A 1,256-nucleotide genomic window follows, 5' to 3' on the forward strand; every position below is an offset into this window, starting at 1 on the left:
CCCCCCAGGCCAGAAGACTCCGACCAGCCCAGTGGAGAAAGGGCTCCTCCTCCATCCAAGGGTGTGCGGGAAGGTGTCAGGAGGGGTATGTACAAGCCAGCCACCAAGCCCACACATCAGGGTGGTGAACGTGTGCCCAGGAGCGAGAAAGAGAGCCACTATTGAGCCCATTTTGCAGAGAGGGAAACTGAGGCAGCATGGGCTGTCTCCCCTCTGCTGTCTCTCTCCACCTTGCTTCCCCCTCCCCAAAATGCATCCAGGACCCAACACCAGATCAGCCACCAACAGAAGCACAACAGAAAACCCCTGGCACCGACAGAGGTGGCCCAGGGCTGAGGGGGTTTCCAAGAGTCAGCCTCAGGAGGCGGGGCAGGGGCGGGATGCCAGCAGACCAATGGAGAGGCCCCACGGCTTGCTCATTTCCTCTCTTCCGCCACCAAAACACTCCCTGCTGGGAGGTGATTGGTCACTGGGAGGGCTCTGACTGATGGGGAGCAAGGGAGGGGGTGCAACCCAGGGAGGTCTTAGAACCAGCCCCTCCCCACCTACTCTGGGTTGGTGATGCTGGGAAGTCAGAGGCATACCTGAAAATGGGGAGGCCTGGTTCCAGTCCTAGGAGTCAAAAGGTCAGCTGTTGGAACCCATCAGCCACTCCGTGGGAGAAAGATGTGACAGTCCGCTCCCGAAAAGATTATAGCCTTGGAAACCCTATGGGGAAGTTCTCTGTCCTATAAGGTCGCTAAGAGTCCGAATCAATGGCAATGGGATAATGAGAGTTCAAGTCCAACTCTGCCTCCACTTACTGTGTGACCTAAAGCAAGCTACTTACCCTCTCTGTTTCCTCGTTTTCAGACATCACGATCCCATGCATCCCATAGGCCGTATGGGAATCTACTCTGTCCAAGGCAAAGCGGGCTCCGGCTCTGCCCGCAACTACATGGCACTGAGGATGGCACTGAGAACACCGGGGCGCCATGGGCTAGGCTTCCCTGCCCAGCCTCAAAGACCCCCTACTCCCACCCACCCAGCAGCCATGCCCGACCAGCAGCCGCATCTGAAGCTGAGATATGGAGCCTTTGCCTCTCCACTGCCAGGAAAACCCGGGGCGGGGGGAGGAAGAGCCGACCAGAAGATGGGGCCCAACACCTGAGGGGGGTGGAGTGCAAAGAGAAGCTGGTGGCCCACCCGGACCCTCATGTGTACCCAGCCCTGCAGCTGCAGAGGGGAAACTGAGACCCAGATCTACTCCAGGTCAG

General features: G+C 58.6%; 1 protein-coding gene across 1 annotated transcript in view; it reads right to left on the reverse strand.

Annotated features, from left to right (window-relative positions):
• The window catches only part of CBX7 (chromobox 7), a 19,013-nt gene that overhangs the window by 14,576 nt on the left and 3,181 nt on the right, over positions 1–1,256 (reverse strand). The gene's annotated exons all lie outside the window — the stretch shown is intronic.

Source organism: Orycteropus afer, unplaced genomic scaffold, assembly GCF_000298275.1.
Source record: "Orycteropus afer afer isolate SDZICR_OR568_19922 unplaced genomic scaffold, OryAfe1.0 scaffold00083, whole genome shotgun sequence".
Classification (NCBI taxonomy): domain Eukaryota; kingdom Metazoa; phylum Chordata; class Mammalia; order Tubulidentata; family Orycteropodidae; genus Orycteropus; species Orycteropus afer.